The sequence below is a fragment of the Rana temporaria genome, chromosome 8 (genome assembly GCF_905171775.1).
Source record: "Rana temporaria chromosome 8, aRanTem1.1, whole genome shotgun sequence".
Lineage (NCBI taxonomy): Eukaryota > Metazoa > Chordata > Amphibia > Anura > Ranidae > Rana > Rana temporaria.
In genome coordinates this window covers 82844954-82865490 of record NC_053496.1, presented here as the reverse complement: position 1 = coordinate 82865490, position 20537 = coordinate 82844954, and the positions used below count along the sequence as shown (strand labels likewise).

The following is a 20537-nucleotide window of genomic DNA, read 5'->3' as shown; positions in this document are numbered from 1 at the left end:
GCAGGTTGTGTGCTCAGATAAGGATCTAGTATGGATTTTGGGGGGACCCCCACGCCATTTAAAAAAAAAATTGGCACGGGGTTCCCCTTAATATCCATACCAGACCTGTAAGGCCTGGTAATAGACTAGGGGGAGACAGGGGACTGAACCTGTTGTTTTGCCTTTCGTGTACAAAGCACAGATTCACTTATATTATATATATTATATATTATACATATTTTACTAGCTAATGTGCTGCTATTTATGTCAGATTAGTTATCGATAAAAATATTAATGGAATGCATAATTGGTTGTTGGCAGTAAAGTGCAAGATATCATTCTATAGTAAGACATCAATCAGTTGAGAATATGTATAGCAATGGAGAAAATGTTTTGAAGTATAACTTTTTTTTTTTTTTTTTGGATATAGCGGAGCGTGCCTAGAATGGCTGCCAGTTTTTGTTGCTGTCTGTGCCTCTGTGGAAGAGATTCCCCCTCTCTATTTGTCCTGTTTAATATTATCATTGAAAATGAAAGAAACAAAAAAAAAACACATTTTGGATTATCTCCATAAAAGGAATAGAGGGGAATAGTGAAACTAGTTCTGGTCACCTGGGGGGTCCCTAAGGGATTCCCTTAATTTGCAGGGATTTCCTCCCACTTCCTGTTTGGCTATGGGACAGGAAGTGAAGGGAAATCTCCAAAATGGGACAGAGATGGTGAAAAAAAATCTGACAGGAGTCCTTTACCCTATTAAAAAAAAAAAAAGTAGTTTTTATTGTTTTCATTATTAACACAGAGAAATTCAGAGGAATTTTTCATTTATCTCAATGCTTTGTTGATTGCAATTTTTATTATGTTACAGCGTTTTTATTATCAGTAAATGTTAAAATGTTATAACACAATGAAAGCCATTTAACAATCAAGAGGTACCAAAATACACAAAATCATTAAAGGCAAGCAGATTATTATTGTTCTAAAGAGATTTTGGTTACATGATGATTAGTAGTTGTTATTTTGTTCCTCGCCACAGCCAACATTAAAATCATCAGTGTCTGCCACTAAGGGGAGTGGTCACATCATTTCCTCAGCCATGGGACAGTGGTGGAAAGAACATTGGGTGAACGTGGCAAGGTGAGTCAGTCAGGGGGCCCTTGGCAGAGATACTGTGGCTGTTTTAATAAAGGAGTAGAGCATGTCAACTTTGCTAAATAAATTTTCCCTTTTCAAAAGGGAATTTTAACTTAGCTTAGTGAATCTGATAAAAGTTTACTTTGTAAAAAAATACCCAAACACATGCAAGAGAAAGCATTTTTTTTGTTCCCTTCACTATTTCATAAAAATGATCCACAATGAATTTCTTTCATATCTAATTCACATAAAAGATAAAATCAGCATAACTGATATACACTAATATTAATTTATTTTGTAGTAAATCATTATTAGGTAATATCACCAGATTTATGCAATAGGTTGTTGTCAAAATCAATACACAGGGGGTTATTTACTAAAGGCAAATCCACTCTGCACTACAAGAGTACTGCAAGTGCACTTGGAAGTTCAGTTGCTGTAGATCTAAAGGGGGGCATGCAAGGAAAAGAAAAAAATGCATTTTTTGCTTGCACATGATTGGATGATAAAATCAGCAGAGCTCATTTCAGAGATTTCCCTGCACTTGCAATGCACATGTAGTGCAGAGTGGATTTGCCTTTAGTAATCATAGACAGATTTACATTTCATTATTCAGAGCAGGTAAGATCAGAAGAAATAATGACTGCTATAGTCTATGTTAGTACATTCTCATCTTCTAATTTTATAGAAATATTTTATGTCATAATAATGTGGCTTGCAAAGCAGAACAAGCTTCTAAGTACTGCTGGTTGTCTGGCTCAGTAGAAGAGCTTTGTTGTAGAACTTCATTGCTGAGATGTCCTGTCCTCTTTGCTGGTGGATGTACCCAAGCAAAGCATGTCCAGTGGCATCCATTGAATATTGGACAATCATGGTTTAGAAAGACTTTGCAGTTCTTTTATGGCAGTTTCTCTAAACCAGGATGGACTTTGTATCTTTATCACTTCTTCAAAATGCTTTACTGCTTCAGACTCAGATTTTCTAGAATTCATTAAATATTTTGCCCAGTAGAAATGGAGTGCTTGTTTCTGTTCAGGCCACATATCATTCATGGTCAGAGTTTTGTCAAATTCTTCTTTTGCCTTTTGGTGTTCATTAGCTCTCATGTATACCTGAGCCAATAAAATGTGAGGTCCCACAGATGACCTGTTTAGCTCAACAGCCTTTTCCGAGTGAAATATTGCATTTGCAATGGCTTCAGCGTTTTGCTGCTTATTGTAATAGGTGGGCGTTCTTATCACATTTTTGTAGCACTTGGCAAGTTGATAATGAACAGGACAGGAGGTAGGAGTTAAATGGACTGCTTTCTTCAACATTTCAATAGCGCGATCCGTCTGTCTATTTACTCTGTAAAATGTTGCCACATATCGAAGAACATAAGGAGATTCTGGTTGTTCTTGTAGAGCTTGTTCAATTAACATAGCTCCTTGATTATAGTTATTCATATGTAGATATTTCAAAGCCAGGAGCACCTTCACCACTGTATCACTAGGATTTAATCTCACAGCTCGTTCCAATAGTGGAACAGATCTGTTTTCTGTGTAGCTGCTGTTGTGGATACTTTCCATTCTATACACAGCCATGGCATAGCCTGAATTCAATTCTGGATCTTCTGGGGCAAGTTCTAGAGCTTTTTCAAAGGACTCAGCAGCCCTTTGATAGTATTTTCCTATAAAAGATAAGTAAGTCCATCCTTGTTCACCATATATATCTAACAGAAGAGTGTTTTTCTCTGGAGTAGACTCATATTGCTTTAACATGGTCTCCACCTTTTCTGCATAGGTGAAACTCTTGGTAAACTGGTTCTGGTGGTAGAAAACCCAGGCAAAGTTACCATACATGACAGTTCTCCTAACATCTGTATCTTCTGATATGTTGGATTCTTGGATCTGTGCCTCAGCTTTTTGGAGCTGGATCATGGCTTCCTCATGGTCTCCTTTGAGATGGTTTAGGTAAGCCAGGAGGTTATACATCCTGTGTTTGAGTGCATCTGGTAAATACACAATCTGGTCATTTAGCCTTTCTTCCACATTATCAATGTCTACATCTTCTCCATGCAGGTCCCAAGTAAAATGGCATTGAAGTTTCAGTAGACGATCCATCAAGGATTTTTCTAAGTTGTCACTGAAAAATTAGACATAAAGAAAACCATGCATTAAAAATAGTAATGTGTCATTAATTAAAGACACGACTCAGGATTATAAGGAGCAATATTTTATGAGGGCCACAAATATGGCTGTTTGTTCAACCCAAAAACAATTTATTGTTTGGGTTGACTGGAATATACGCTAACAAGCATTTCAGAAAGTGAGTAAAAATTGCACATCATTTATTAGTATTTGAAATAAGTACTGTGTATGGCCTCGTAAACTCGAAACTCGACGGGCGAAACACATCGTTTTGCTCGTCGAGTTCCTTGTGAAGCCGTTGAGAAACTCGACAAGCCAATTTTCTCCATTCCCGTCAAGGAAATAGAGAACTTGCTTTCTTTTTGGCTCATTGAGTTTCTCGACAGTTTCCTCGACGAAAATGTACACACGACCGGTTTCCTCGGCAAAAAAATATCTCCCAGCAAGTTTCTTGCTGGTTTTTGCCGAGAAACTCGGTTGTGTGTACGAGGCCTTACTGTCCACAGCAGCCTACCAATCTCGTGTAAGTCCTTTCTAAACCAGTGTTCTATGGAACCCTAGGGCTCCTCTAGAGTTTGCTAGGGGTCAAGCAATGAAGAACTTCTGTCTCTCAGTAATCACTGACATAAATTATCGTTTTAACTGTCTGTGAGGAGGGTAGTCTTCCTATTGATAAACAATGTAAGAATTCACTTTCCAACAGCCCATAAATGTGGGATTATACACAAAAGCAAACATTTATTATATTGCAGCTTACCAATTCACAGGTATGATGGCTGCATTCGTTTTCTTTTTTAGGCTTTTTTCTATTTTAATTTGGTGATCCAGCCAGTAAGCTCTTTTGCAGACTTTATCAGTTTACAGGGATGAAACAAACCATTTAATACTGACAGAGGTGCTTACAATTGTCAGCCTTTTTTTAATGTAAACCTTCATCCCAAAATGAGAAAAAAAAAATGTTTGCTGTAAATTATTATAAAATGTGAGCTGGAGTTTGGCTTCAATTAGTTAGTGTGTTTAAATTTTTTAACTAGAGATGTGCACGACAGCAAAATTTGTTTCAATTTTGATTAGTTCAATAAGTGATATTTAAAGAAAAACAATTGGACAATTTCCAGAATAGACGCGATAATCCAGTCCTTGAAGTATTAAAAATAAAGAATGGGGGAAATAAACTGAGCGGGTATCAGCCAGCTCAGAATAATTAGGACCTTATGGAGATGGTGTGTTTATTAATAGGCGAGCATAGATAACACAGAGGTTTTATGAAAAAATACAAAATGTATTAAATGAAGATAAAATAACATATTGATAAAATCATTTGTGCCCTTATAGAATGTTGATTACAGAGTTACTAGATGGAAAATAGTGCTGGCCACCAACATGTTTCACAGTTAAGCGTCATCAGGGTGCCGCATCCATCTATTTTTTCATCTGATCATATACAAAACAAAGCACAAAGCATGTTAATAGTATAGATCTACATTATAAGGATTTTATACAGCATAATTTTTTTATCATTATTAGCAATCTTTTTCAAGTATTATGCTCACCTAATCTGTCGGACCTGCATATGGTGCCACGTGAACATCAAAGGCAGTACCGATCATTTGTCAGAGGCCATACACCTAATGGGAGCCAGACCCATCAGGTTGCTGTGGAGCTACTGGACCTTGTTTACACTTGTGGGATATGTGGGGTCAGAATCTAAAATAATAATTTATATAGTAATTAAAGTGGTCTAATATAAGGAGACTCAATTGATTATTTATTGGTGTCAGAGTACCTACTGTTTTAAGAATTAACATCCCACATAGATGATCACCACAATAGGTAAATGGATATGTAGGGCTTCAGGCACATGGAGGAATAGAGACAACAGGTATTAGCACTCTAAGGATGGCAAAAAATAATAATAATAAATAATAATTAATGATAAGTGGGATTATAGGATTCATAGTATGAAGGGTGGCCAAATAATAAACAGTAACATAGTAATTTTAATATTATTAATAATTTAATCAATTTTATAAATTTTAGCACTGCTATTTAATACGGCTTACAACAACTCCCTCTCAGGGAGTGTTACTGTGCAGGGCAGGTAATTTCTAGGTACAACCTGACCCGTGTACATTATGCGGGTTGGGACGCACGCGCAATGTGACCGCTTCTATTTGGTCCATCTGCTCATGCGCTGTAAAGGTACACTCGCACCGGAAGTGATGTCAGGGGTCAGGAATGACCCTTCACTTCTGGGTGGACCTTGTTATATAGGGACGCTAATGCTAACGTACGGTTGGCATATGCTTCCAGCGGGCGAATCAGAGGCATTAAAAAGAAAGGAGCACACAGTAGGGCGACCAACGACAGCGTTTTAAATTAGGTAAATGGCGGCCAATCCCTTGATTATAGGAGGAATGCCCTCTGCTTGCTGCAGAGTGGCCCAGTGTTTTTGCATGCATATTAATCTAACTAGAAATTACCTTTCCTGCACAATATCACACTCCCTGAGAGGGAGTTGTAGTAAGCCGTATTAAATAGCAGTGCTAAAATCAATAAAATTGATTAAATTATTAATAATATTAAAATTACTATGTTACTGTTTATTATTTGGCCACCCTTCATACTATGAATCCTATAATCCCACGTATCATTTATTATTAATAACTCATTAATTATTATTTATTATTATTATTTTTTGCCATTTTTTGCCATCCATTAGGGTGCTAATACCTGTTGGCTCTATTCCTCCATGTGCCTGAAGCCCTACATATCCATTTACCTATTGTGGTGATCATCTATGTGGGATGTTAATTCCAAAAACAGTAGGTACTCTGACACCTATAAATAATCAATTGAGTCTCCTTATATTAGACCACTTTAATTACGAAATAAATTATTATTTTAGATTCTGACCCCACATATCCCACAAGTGTAAACAAGGTCCAGTAGCTCCACAGCAATCTGAAGGGTCTGGCTCCCATTAGGTGTATGGCCTCTGACAAATGATCGGTACTGCCTTTGATGTTAACGTGGCACCATATGCAGGTCCGACAGATTAGGTGAGCATAATACTTGAAAAAGATTGCTAATAATGTTAAAAAAATCATGCTGTATAAAATCCTTATAATGTAGATCTATACTATTACCATGCTTTGTGCTTTGTTTTGTATATGATCAGATGAAGAAATAGATGGATGTGGCACCCTGATGATGCTTAACTGTGAAACATGTTGGTGGCCAGCACTATTTTCAGTCTAGTAACTCTGTAATCAACATTCTATAAGGGCACAAATGATGTTATCATTATGTTATTTTATCTTTATTTAATACATTTTGTATTTTTTCATAAAACCTCTGTGTTATCTATGCTCGCCTATTAACCCCCTTGGCGGTATCCCCGAGTCTGGCTCGGGGTAAGATTTCAATACCAAAAGCGGTATCCCCGAGCCAGACTCGGGCCGCCTCGCAGCATCCACAGGCACAAGTTACTTACCTTGTCCCTGGATCCTGCGATGCATCCCCACTGTGTGAGCGAGCGGCGTCCTCGCTCGATTCACACAGTGCCTGTGTGCCGGCGATCTCCGTTCCCTGCGACGTTACGACGCACGGGGCGGAGAACAGCGACAAATTCAAAAAAGTAAATAAACACATTACATACAGTATACTGTAATTTTACAGATTACAGTACTGTATGTAAAAAATACACACACCCCTTGTCCCTAGTGGTCTGCCCAGTGTTCTGCATGTACTTTTATAAAATAAAAACTGTTCTTTCTGCCTGCAAACTGTAGATTGTCCATAGCAACCAAAAATGTCCCTTTATGTCAAAAGTGATTTTAGAGCAGCTAGAAAACAGCGATAATAAATTATAATCACTTGCAGAATTGAGCGATATCGATCTGTGGGGAAATTCGTCATAAAAAAATAAAAGTAATGACAGCGACAATTCTGCAACTTTCAGTGTTTTTGATTTGTTATAATTATTTATAGTTATTTATTATATTATAATTTATGATTTTGTGTTTCAAACTTCATCATACCCGGGATGTCTACTAGACTCTTGTTTGGACAGATTTAAGTGAGTTATTCCTAAGAATTGCAGGCCTACAATATAAAACGCCAAATTTCCATGCAAAATAATTGTACCGCTTTTGGTACAAAATTCCAGACATAATCATACCGCCAAGGAGGTTAATAGACACACCATCTCCATAAGGTCCTAATTATTCTGAGCTGGCTGATACCTGTTCAGTTAATTTCCCCCAATCTTTATTTTTAGTTCAATAAGTTAATATGTAGTTTTGTCATACGTGTTATGTTCAAATTATTCTTTTTTTTTTTCTATTCTATTCTTTTCTAGGGCACCCTAGTACAGGAGGCAAATTACTGGCCAGATCACCTGGTGAAAACAGAGGGAAAAAAGTAAAAATAAATAAAATAAAAAACAAAGTAGAAGAATAATGTAGCCACTGGATCTAATGATTGGTAAGCTGCGATATATAATTTTTTTGGGTTTGGGGTTTAATACCACTTAAAGTAAGGGAGTATTCCTCCACTGAGCTCCAATGTTAGGGGACACTATCATTTTTACTGCGTTTCTTTTCTGGTCATTTTTACAATTCATTTAATTTCATGATAATTAGAAAAAAATATATATATATATATTTTACAGAGCAGGGGTAATCTAATTTTTTTTCCTGGTTATCAAATACTTAAGGTATGCCACTTTTTTCTTTTGTTATTATAATATTTACAACTCACTGATCACACTAATTTACCATGAGTAAGGATAAGCTTAAGATTGGGTCTAAACAGATTTTGTATGCATGTGAATGGGAAAAAAAATGCTTGATGAAATATTGAATGAGCATTGAGATCCTATTTTTTACATTAGTCAGATTGTTTCTGCTATTGAATGGAAATAAAATCTAGTTACATGTTAAATTTGTTTTATGTTTTTTTTTAGGCATTCACAGTTTTGCCTTGCTGTTAACTATAATTGCTGTTAACTATAATTTTTCAGGGGATTTAATACAGTGATCAGTGCTAAAAAAAATTATACTGGCAAGGAAGGGGTTAACATCAGGGGCAATCAAAGGGTTAAGTGTGCTCTACGGAGTGACTTCTAACTGTGTGTGGGGTGGATTAACTGGAGGAAAACAGCCGTTTTACCTTTCCTGTGAACGATCAGTGAGTCCCAGCGGCCATCTGGCCACCGGACCAGCTGATTGGCTCCCGCTGTGTCCAATCAAAGTGGGAGTGGGTCGCCGGCAGCGCACGCACATGCCCCCAACCCTGAACAAAATACAGGTATGTTGTTTCACGCAGCTGAGCCGTCCTGCCGCAGTAAATGTGCGGTGGGCGGTCCGGAAGCGGTTAAAATTAAAGACCATGGTTCTCAACCCTACTTTGGTCTCTTTATAAAGTACTTTTTCATCATTTGATCAACCGCTGTCAAAGGTGAATGAGGGGAATGCAGTAAAACTTGTTTTGATCAGCAGGTATAAAGTGGGGTTGATTCACTAAAGGCTAATAGAATGTGCACTTTGCAAGAGTAGTTGCTCCAGGGCTTAGTAAATATGGGAAAGCTCTCCTGACTTTAATCATCCAATCATGTGCAATCAATAAAGCTTTTTTTTTTTTTTTAATGCACACGATTGGGTATTCTTTGCGAAGTGAATTTTTACCTCAATTACTAAGCTCTGGAGCAACTGCACTTTGCAAAAGGCACAGTCTATTTGCCTTTAGTAAATAAACCCCAGTGGGGGTTATTTACGACAGGCAAATCCATTTTGCACTATAAGTGCAAACTACAAGTGCAAAGTGCACTTGAAATTGCACTGAAAGTGCACTTGGAAGTGCAGTCGCTGTAAATCTGAGGGGTAGATCTGACATGAGGGGAAGCTCTGCTGATTTTATCATCCAATCATGTGCAAGCTAAAATTCTGTTTTTCATTATCCTTGCATGTCCCCCTCAGATCTACAGCAACTGCACTTCCAAGTGTACTTTCAGTGCAATTTTAAGTGCACTTTGCACTTGTAGTTTGCACTTGTAGTTTTGCCTTTAGTAAATAACCCCCAGTGTGTCAGTGCCGTTTAGATATATCCTTGATATAATCCTGTTACAGCAGAAAATCCGACACAAAAGGCCACCTGATCACTTGACTCCAGATATACATCCACAACAAAATCTTGCTCCAAATCTGGGAGCAGAAATTGTATAAATAGGTGGAGTTTTAATGCATGCGTTTACTTTAAGTAGAGCCAGAACAATCCATTGTCTTACAATGCAGGAGAATAAGAAATAAAGGGACATTATGCAGTGGCTATATAAAAGTAGTATGCAAACCTGAAAACATCTATGTATTGTATAGTATCTAAAATATATATGGTCACAGAAAAATGAATGTAAAAAAAAAAAAAAAAAACACAAAATGTATCTCTTAGCAAAGAATGTGAACAGCTACATAGAACCAGCTAGAAGATACCTTTAAAGCTAGAGGTGTCTGGTCACTACTAGCACTTTGGATGATAATAGTTTATTTACCTCATTCTGCGTTGTTGTCTTTGAGTGTACTGCCTATGTCGTTGTCTGGAGCTTGTTGATGTGCCTCTTGGATAAGATTCTCTATATATAATGAGATTCATACCACGTAACCATGCAACCATGATGATACAATGAAGAATTGAAACTGAAACTAAAACTGTTTTCAGAGAAGTCACACGGTCAAGCAATAGCCAGAGCAGCCCATGCAGCTACTATGATGCCTGAGGATGGAAGGGGGAATCATTAGAGGGGCTGCTGAAAAAATGTTAATATATGTGAAAATAGCACACAATCATCACTATATGGTAAAACCTTGGTTTGAGAGTAACTTGGTTTGAGAGCGTTTTGCAAGACAAGCAAAATGTTTTAATACATTTTGCCTTGATATACAAGCGATGTCTTAATATAAGAGTAGCGTCATGTCACAACTGAGTATAAAAAGAAGAGAGGAGCCTCTAAGTGTAGCAATATGGTTACATGTAATGAAGGTACAACATTTAGCAACTTTTTGCTACACTTAGAGGCGCCTCTCTTCTATTTTATACCCTGTAAAAAAAATGCTTTGATATACAAGTGCTTTGGATTACAAGCATGTTTCTGGAACAAATTATGCTCACAGCCCACGGTTTTACTGTATTATTAAAGATTAAATAGGTTATAGTTGACACTGGCCTCTGTATCTCCTGTGATATTTCAATTAAAAAGAGCTGATGACCAGTGTTGTAAGCAACAGCGTTTAAATAAACGCTGTTACGTAACGATTGCCCCTCAGGGGGTAATGAGTAATGTAACTACTTACATTTGCCCCAGCGGGAGCGCCGTTGCCATTACATTGGCGGCGTTACCACGTTACATTGAGCCAATCTAACTTCCCCTCACGTCAGGGCCGGCGGGATGGAGCCTGTGATTGTTGTTGCATTGTGACTTGTGATTGGGTGGGTCACACTCTGTCATCATCACATGATGCCAAAGTTAATGATGAGTGGTCGCCGGCGGGCATGTGACACTGGACTGACTCGGTGGGTGGCGCTGGCGCGGCACATTCACGCGCCCCTGGAGTCTCCTGTCCCGCGGCCGTGACTCGTGTCGGGTCTGAGCAGTGAGCACTGAGCTGCCAATCAGTTCATCAGGAGGTTCTGGATCACCACAACAGTGAGTAACCTAACCTGGCACTGAACTGGCATGATCCCGACCTTCACTGTCGCTGGTACTAGGCTGAGAATAATCCGCTCTGCCCTGGACGTTCTTGGCTAGTTAGAAGTTAGTTGGAAGTTAGAGTTAGCTTGCCTATGGGGATCGCATGCAATGGTCTATTGCCAGAGTGACTCGTCACCAGAGGCTGCTGGGTGGAAAGTAGATTTGATATCAATCAGGGTGTGTGTGATAATAATCGGTGATGTCACCTGCCCCTGAGCCCACCTACAGGCTCTTCACACAAGGGGTTAATATGATCCAGGGTGGCATGATTTTTCTACAATAGATCACCATGGATTGCCATGACATTGCTGGGTGGGTCCTGGCTACTGATGCCATAGTCACGTCCCAGAGCTGTAAAGTCCCATGTTGCATCAGCACAATGCTGTTCTCTAGTGTGCCTGCTGGAGAGAATAGATCTGTACTGTACATTGCGATCACATACCTGGCAGGTGGATACATTCTATATTTTAGGTAAACAGCAGCTCACATTTTACATAAAAAAAAAAAAAAAGTCATGCACAATGACAGGTTTATAGAGGAAAGCAGGTAATACAATGAGTAGAAGGTGTCATATCACACACAATCTGATTGTACAATCTCCTTTACGGTGACATTTCACACTTCAATAGATAATCAGTCCCTTTCTGATTGATATTTCCCAATAGGAATAATCAATTCATCGAAAACTCAATTGTTCACTATGCCACACATGTGGAAGTGCGTTTTGGTTGATAGTTGGAAGATATGGTCATAACTTATCGATCGGATCTCTATTTCCATCATGCAATCTCATAATCTGATCAGTAGAAATACAACTGTATTCATCAGGAAAGCATCTCAGTGCTGTTCTGACTGATCGACTTAGTTTAAATTAACTCCAATCTGTATTTGAGTCTAAACCAATCTCAAGGGAAGTTATGGCTGTTTGATTATTTAACAAATTGATAATTTCCAATCTGATTGTATGGGCTGATTGTATGAGCGGTCCACCGGACCGATCCACATGCCCAGGCAGGCCCAGCAAATGCAATACTGTGTACAATTATTAATATCATCATCACCACACTCCACCTGCCCAGCAATACTGTACAATATAGATTCAGTGTGCAGTGTGAGTGACACTGCTGCAGTGCACACTGAATCTATATTGTACAGTATTGCTGGGCAGGTGGAGTGTGATGATGATATTAATAATTGTACGAAATGTTCTAAAATACTGTATATAGTGTTTTTATTCTTCAATCAGTTAATATAAACATCTTTGATACTAAAGATGTTATAGAACGTAATAGCATTGTAGAATATAAAAAAAAAAATCTCAGTTACTTTTTCGAGTAACTAGTTACTTTGCTAATAAAGTAACTGAGTCACTAATTCACTTACTTTTTCGGGCAAGTAACTTGTAATTGTAACTAGTTACTTTTTTAAAGGAAGATGAACAACACTGCTGATGACAGATGACTGAAAGTACCACTGGTTGTTAAGATGCCGGCGGCAGGTGTCAGCTCCCTAACAACCAGGTGAAAGCCATCACATTTAGCAGGGGTAATAATACCCTTGCTAAATGGTTTGCTTCACTCTGCCACTGGAGGTTTGTTTGGCCATTTGTGCAAGATTCACCATAGACTCACTACACACAGTATAGAAATGTCCCTCATGGTGTTTCGCCTGCTGGTTGAAAGTTCTTAAACTATTAACTCTTATGCCTTACCGTTCTATAACAATTTTTTCTTAAAATTGGAATGTTAGTGGTTGTTACATTCACCTGGTGAAAAAGACAAGGAAACTATTACACACATACTGTATAACAAACATTACAGGAATTAGTTGTTACACTTGCACGAATGTTGAAACATTCACTAAGCAAATTTTCTATAAATCGGTCTCTAAAGCTGGCCATAGATGTATGGGCAGGCTGATTGTTTACAAGTTGATCAATCGATAAGTGCCGGTTCACACATGTGCGCTCTGCAATATCACATGAGATTCGCAGTGTAAATCACTTGTGATGTCCGTGCGATGCGATTTCAGCCATACAGATAGTATGGCTGATATCGCATTTGCACCAAACTAGCACAGGACACTTTTTTTGGTCCGCATTAGAATCAGATCACATGGGTGTTCACACCTATGCGATCTGATTCATGTCCGAACTGTTAGTTCACAGTGCGATATGCGGGCTGAAATGGGGGTGTCATTAACAATGTATTGACACCCCCGGAAGTTCGCATATGGCAGTGTGAACTGCTGTACGAGTCTGTGCAATGCTAGAACTTGCAGTGGATTCGTAGGGTACCCACACTCAACTTGGGTACAACCAGCCTGTCTGATTTTTCATTGGATTAGCGCCAGCGCCTATATAGCCACTAGCAGTAATCATTGTGTTCTCCCAGCAGGAATGCCCCCCCCAGCCGATAGAACACAATAGCTTACTGTTGTGATAGGGGAATCGAGCAATTTTGGTAGAGTGAACTTGCTCTATCTATGGCCTGTTTAGCTGACCTGTAACTGCTAGTGAAAGTTGCATGTGTGGTCTGCAAAAGACTGTGTGCAAGTGTGTTTGAATGCACAGTGTACTAACAGGAGATTTCAGGAGCAAGGTTTCTCAAAATCCTGTGTGTGCGTGTTGTTGCGGGTTGTTTTTTGTGTCTAAGTTGTGGAGCTTTGGGTTCTAGGAATAATTGGTTCACATGCTGGTCAATTTTCAAGTACAAGCAACAGATGGCAATACCTTTTACGTTGCTCAGCCGCCCTCATTCCTGTACCCCTGTCTGTGACATCTCTCTTTAAAACTGTGGTACCAGAACAAACACACTTATAGCAACTCACTATTTGCATTGACATAGGTAACCCCCCCTTCATCTCTGCCCCTTGTGAAAATTTATTTATTTCAGGTACTTATAGCGCCAACAGTTTTTTATACTTTATATATTACATTCACATCAGCCTCTGCCTGCAAGAAAGCTTACAATCTAGAGTCCCTAACTTTCATTCATAAAAACACACTAGTGTCATATTCCTTGAAAAAGTGCATGCAAATCACAACATAATACAAATAAATGCACTACTGAAATGTGTTAATGTGTAAATCCAACTTCAATACAATATGACCGGTTTAGTGTGCATATGCAAACAAATGACATGCATTATCATGTATCAAAAATATATATCAAAAATCTTACTAACTAAAAATACCACAATATAAAGTGCATATGTAAACATGTATAAATTATAATATGTACAAAAGTCCAGATACTCCAAAGGTGCTCAGTGTCCAAAAAAAAATCTTCAGTGATAATGGTTCAAGATAAATTATCAGATTCAGTATAGAATATATTTCTATTCTGACAGGTTCACTTTAAACACCTATATGAAGTGTGGCTGCATTTTGTACAGTTGCTAAAACGTTTTTTTTTTTATAGTGGACATGACCATCAGTTGCATTGATAACAAAAATGATACATTGATTATGCTATCTCTACAGTATGTTATTTGTGATTTATGGACAAGCTAGTTTTACTTTCCATTCTCCAGTTATGTTTTAGTTATGTTTCTCTGTTCTATCTCATGTTTCTTTGTCCACATTCCTTCCTGTGCAGCCAATTCTTTGTCAAAGGGATGAGTGACAGAACAAAAGTAAATGTGACAATGTTTGTTTTTTTCACTATTCAATGGGTTTCCGTGCCTAATGCCGCATACACACCATCACTTTATGTGATGAAAAAAATGACGTTTTTAAAAACGTCACTTTAAATGACCGTGTGTGGGGGAAAATGTCGTTTTATGTCTTTTAAAAAAACGACAAAAAAAATTGAAGCATGCTTCAATTTTATGTGTCGTTTTTCAAAACTTAATTTTTTACTTCACAGAAATTGACCGTGTGTAGCAAAAAACGTTGTTTAAAACGACGTTTTTTCACCCGCGCATGCCCAGAAGCTACTTATGAAGCGAGCTTCAATGGAAAAACGTGGTGAACGTAACCTTGCTTTGCTAGAACATTGTGAGAAAAACGATGGTGTGTAGGCAACTTCATCTTTGAAAATTGAAGTTTCAAAAACGTCATTTTTTACTTCACAGAAAATGTCGTTTTTTTTCATCACATAAAGTGATGGTGTGAACGCGGCATTACACTCCAGTTATGTTTTTCTGCTTGACATTGCCTAAGTAACTCCCATTTAATTTATCATTGCTATTCCAACCATTCTCTTTCTTACACATATCCCCATACAGGCAACACCTGGTTGGTTCACCCACTCTCACATCATATCACCAAAGCCCTGCTGGCCCGGATCCTCCGTGGGTGTGGTCTGTTTCGTCTGCCGCCACTGAGGTTGCCGCCACAACTCCTGGCCATGATGCCTTTGGATGGCTCAAGGTTGTCAGCACTATGCCCCCAATTGCACAGACCCATGTAAGTTACAACCCTGGGGGGAGTGTCTTCACCCTACCTCTTTGTTTGATAGAGGTTTAACTTTTCAGATGTAGTGCCTACCCCAAATCTAGGGGGCGCTATTTCAAATTTAAGGGAAGTCTGGACCTATACTTGGGCTCAGATCTGTTTGATTGACACAAATCTGCCTCTGTTCTGGCTTTGGTACCACTTGGTAGTTTCCCTTGTTGCCTGCAGGTGGTGTTGCCAGCTTGGCCTTATGTTGGAACGCAGGTGTACCATGGTGCGTTGGGTGTCCCTTCTCGGCAGCGTTGCAGTGGGAGTGGTGACCCCGCTGTGCATGCTGGGGAGGGGTACTTAACCCCCCTGGCGGTATTCCCGAGTCTGACTCAGGGTTACATTTTTCTGCTGCGATCGGTAACCCCGAGTCAGACTCGGGCTTGCCTCGCTGAATACACAGGCATCTGCTGACACCCGATCTTACCCGGTTCCACAATCCTCCGTTTCTGCAGACGGAGGAAAACCCTATTTTTCCATCCATCTGCGGATCGGATCGGGTGAACAAGGACAGACGGTCCGTGTTTATCCGATCCCCCCATACGGGAGAGCGGAGAAAAGACAGGGCGGTCCCTGCACAGTGTGCAGGGACCGCCCTGTCATCTGACGGCTCAGCGGGGATCAGTGGAGCGATCCCCGCTGAGCAAGCGGAGGTTCACGGGGCGGATCATCACTGATCCGTCCCGTGTGAAAGAGCCCTAACACTATAGGCTAACAACATTTGACTAAATGAGGGAATAATATGAGGAAGACCTCTGCACTGTGTACAAAGTGTGTAGAGATTCCTGCCTACAGCCAAAGGCCACTGTTTCTCTCAGGGCAAGTCCAGTCACCTCTGCAGTGAGGGCTGTTTGTACTATGTCTTGCCAACATTAGCTTTGTGATCTTCAAGCTTGGCTGGAGGCCCATGCATTTCACAAATCCTAATATCTGCTTGGGTACTATGGTGATGCATGAGCACATGACTTGGTGGGAGCAGCAAATGACTGAGAGAAGGCAGACTTGTCAGGTTTCCATTCCTCTCATGGTGGTAAAAAATAAACAGATATCCTGGGAGCATGCCCAGTGTCCTAATGACAGCTTTCCACAATCCCCTTCCACCAGTTCATGATCTGTACTGCTCCGGGGTGGCAGGTACCCAGCCACCTTTACTTTTTCCAGAAGGCTATCCCTGCCCATCACATGAAAAAAAAGCATGTCTCTGTTGCTGGACCATGTTGTCTGCAACAGGGTAGATGTGACCACCAACATAAAAAAGGGGACCCACAGATTTCTGCCCCACTCCTCTAGGACAATGAGTACAAGGTACATTAGTAACCCTTCTATCTCATTCACAAAACGTTTCAAACCTACTAAAGACACCTAGGGTTTCATTTACTAAAGATGAAGCGTGCAAGATTTGGTGCAGCTGTGCATGGTAGCCAATCAACTTCTTTTTTTTTTTTAAGTGTATTTTGTGCGTGTACTCGAGAGAGGAGCCAGACTGCAGGAGTTGGGAGTAGGCAGGCCTCCCCCAGAGGAAATCTGACACCTTTCTCCATGCCCCGGGTGGCAATGATGGGTGTGTGAGGGGGTCCTCTCACACAGCCCGTCCTACCTGCTCCGCTTTGAAGCCCAACGGGGCAGAGGGACTCCCTATAAGGGAGTGAGAGGATCTAGCCCGCTCAACCAGCCCCGTTAGTCCTTTGCCTCTCTTTTTAGAGACCGCGTGGTCAAAGTGCGTGCATGTTAACCCAATTTCGAGTGCGTGTAAGTGTGGTGGCTTTTGTGGGAGGGGGGTGGGCGTACTAAGCGCAGGCTTACCTCGCATAGCACACCCACCGGGAGCCGGGCTGAGACCACCAAACTCAATTCACATGTAGCTGAGACCGGGATCCGAACCCCTAGCTGCAGAGGTGAATGGCTTGTCAGCGCAGTGCCAATCGCGTTGAGCCACTGCAGCTCCTCAATGCCAATCAACTTCTAACTTCAGCTTGTTCAATTACGGTTTGACAAAAGACCTGGAAGCTGATTGGTTTCTATGCAGAGCTACACCAGATTTTGCACCTTCCAGTTTTAGTAAATCACCACCTAGTGTCAATCATATTCAGCAATGTAGTTCAGTGGTCAATCACGATGACCCGCTGGTCAACGATAGTGCTCCACTCCACTACTACCACAAAATGACGGATCCCTGGCTACTGTGGTAATGTAAACAAAACAGATGTTTTATTCCATCCAGCCTCATTCTGTAAATTGCGCTGTATATTCCATTTTCTGTACCAGTTTTCCAGACCCCAGACAGCGGCTGTCTATGTTTTTTTTTTTTTTTACCTTTAACTGCATTACAATACATTTTAATGGTTCTAAAGTCATAAGGTTTTTTATCTTAATGTATTCTTTGCTTTAAGATAAAAAAACATTCTGTGTGCAGTAGCCCCCTAATATTTACCTGAGCCCCATCTCGATCAAGCGATGTTGTACGAGAGCCTCGGCTGTCCGGGACTCTTCCTCCTGATTGGCTAAGACAAAGCAGCGGACGCCATTGGCGCCTGCTGCTGTCACTCAAAGTCAATGAGCCAATGAGGAGAGAGAGGGTGTGGGCCTGAGCTGCTCCTGAGCTGCTTGCTGTGGGGTCAATCGGCAGAAGGGAGGGGCCAGAAGCACCGGCGAGGGACCCAAGGAAGGGAGGATCTGGACTCCTCTGTGAAAAACCACTGCACACAGCAGGTAGGTATAACATGTTAGTTATTTTTAAACAAACAAAAAAGACTTTAATATCACTTTAACTGCAGTGAAGTAGTAAGACTATTTATTTTCAGTCAGCTCATTCCAGTCCAGTCCAGTCATGTGATCCCCAGTGTCAACCAGTGGCAGCTGCAAGGGAGAATAGATGTTTGACACAGCTACGAATGCCTGGGATTGTTGACGTCACCCATAGACTTCTATCACCCATCCCTTGCTGGCGCTTCCCCCTCTCCCCTGCAGCTGCTACAGACTGACACAATGGAGCCGAATCATGTAACCGGACCAGAGCAAGCTGAAAATAGGTAAGTATTTACATCTGTCTTACAGATGTTAGTAAGCAATGTTGTTAGGAGGGGGAGGGAGCATTTTAAATGAGTAGATAAGCTTAGACCAGCATTCCACTTTAAGTAAAAGGCTGCTGTCATCAATTTTATTCCACGTCATGCAGTTTCAATGTTTAGTTAGGTCACCATGAGGGTTGGGGTAATTGAGACTTGCATCATTCATGTTTGTCATTGAGTAGATACAATGCAGGAAATAATACTCCTTTAGTAGAGAAACAAAACACAACTCAGAGGAAGAAATAGAAACTGAAACCAGCTTTAAAACAGATGACTCTAAAGGGAAACTATTGCATTTTTTTTTCAGTGACATTTTTAGGGTTACTTTTGCAATAATTTACTTGATATGGTAGATATAACATTTTAGGGGCTTATAAAGCATTAGAGGGCAGATTAAAGAGGTTGTAAACCTCATAAAAAAACTAAAAACTAAAATAAACAAGACAAAGGCATAATGAGTTAGTAAGCATAGCATACTAGCTCATTATGAAATACTTACCTGTTGCAGCGCTCCCTGCACACCGCTAACATTTTACCCTGAGTTTCTTCTGGGTTCGTTGGCTCCGGAGCAGTGACGTCACTCCCGTGTATGCGCGTGGGACCTGTCGTTTACAGCACATGCTCGGATGGAACAGCACCCGTGGGCCGTCCCTTCAGAGCGCATGTGTCAGTGATGTCACTGGCTGCATGCAATGTAAATATCTCCTAAACTGTACAGGTTCAGGATATATTTTCACTACCTATAGGTAAGCCTTATTATAGGTTTACCTATAGGTAGATGTAAGCACAGGAAGTTTACTTCCTCTTTAAGGGATAATACAGCTAGCCTTAGAGCCAAGGGTTGGAAAGTGAATTTTAAGGTCTAGCTCAGCCTTTCTCTACCTGTTTTCACCACAGGATATCTTGAAATAATTATCAGGTCTAGAAGAATCCCTGTTGAAAACAATCTCATGGGGGTCAGTGGGAAAATGTTTAAAAAATAAATAATACTGCACTATATTACAATGTGTTGGTGAAACAAAATATAAATCAAAAAATGTAAGGCTGCCAGCACAACATGGAAAAACTGTGAAACAAAGTATAAAGAAAAAATGCGGCGCCAATAAGAACAAATATGCCCTATAGGGCAATATTACATGTGGACTCGACAAGGTCAGTGTTAGTGAACAGTGAGTACACAGGGAGTGACAAAAAAGAAACTCCACTGTACTAGGGGTCAATAGGGTGGGTCCCTTGACCAATAAAACTGGTGAGATTTAGGTGTATCAACCCAAACAACATTCCAGACCAGCCGGAATGGTAAAATTCACAAAAAAGAAAAAAATTGTACACATGAATAAAAACGAATAACTGTGATATTCATAAAGTGCAAGTAGTGTGTGAAAAAGACAATGAATGTCATAAACCACAAAGTCCCATTTCCTGCATATAGGTGGCTTATATTCTTATAGTTGTACAGTCCAAAAGGAACATCAATCGTTTGGTCAGTGGTATCTCATCCCCAGAAAAGATCAGCAGTAGAAATAAATTTTGCCCTTACCGGATGATGTAGACCCACATCTCACCATACGGTGGGGGGTCCTCAAGGCTTGCGTAGGCCGATTGCCTTACCAGGGTAACCCTCCGGACACTCCTGAAGCACTTTTCCGGCAGGACCTTTCCACGCTGATTAGACCAAGAACCTGGAACTGGTGATGGTGATGGTGATGTTCCTGGAGGTGGTGGGAGTTCTCAGGGGATCCAATGTACCAGTATAAAAATAAAAGGAGAGAAGAAACACCTCCTCATTGCATAAAAAATTTATTTAAAAACTTCACAAAAGGACATGCTCCCAAAAGTCTCAAAAAAGGGATCTCAAAAAACAATATCACACCAAGAATAGACAGCACTGCAAGGCAATCACAGCATCAGAGCACACAAACTTCAGAGAAGGATAGAGTAAACTGTGCGCAGTTAGGGTGGATATATCCACCCAGTTAGGGTGGATATAATGCATCTGATTATATCCACCCTAACTGCGCACAGTTTACTCTATC

General features: G+C 40.2%; 1 pseudogene; it reads right to left on the bottom strand.

Annotated features, from left to right (window-relative positions):
* Positions 1 to 1622: 1622 nt before the first annotated feature.
* LOC120947106 lies at positions 1623 to 9891 on the bottom strand (annotated as a pseudogene).
* Positions 9892 to 20537: the final 10646 nt, after the last annotated feature.